This window comes from Buceros rhinoceros, unplaced genomic scaffold (assembly GCF_000710305.1).
Source record: "Buceros rhinoceros silvestris isolate BGI_N320 unplaced genomic scaffold, ASM71030v1 scaffold34921, whole genome shotgun sequence".
NCBI classification, from domain to species: Eukaryota; Metazoa; Chordata; class Aves; order Bucerotiformes; family Bucerotidae; genus Buceros; species Buceros rhinoceros.
In genome coordinates this window covers 28,781-29,155 of record NW_010394271.1, presented here as the reverse complement: position 1 = coordinate 29,155, position 375 = coordinate 28,781, and positions in this window count along the sequence as shown.

The window sequence follows — 375 nt, the reverse complement described above, 5'->3', positions numbered from 1 at the left end:
TTCTGCAGGGCCACTGCGGATAGAGGGGCTGGAGGTGTCAGCAGAGGGGTTGCTCTCTTGGGGTGGGTTTATCTTTTTATTCCCATCTGCAGCCTCCCCCCTAAGTAAAGCAGCTCCTCCTTTGCATCGTGGATGACCTGGAGCTGCCTGCACCTCCGAGAGCATCGCCAGCCAGCCACGCACGGGACACTGTGCAGCCTGCCTGGGCAATACCCACCTCAAGAAGGCTCCTTGCAGTGGGGTAGATGCACCAAGGAGGTAAAACTATCCTGCTGGAGATAATTCCCCCTGCAAAGCATTCCTGGGGCTGCAGAGGCAGGCTGGGTGCTCCTGATCTCTGCTGGCTTTGTAAATGGTGACACATCTGGGGAGGCA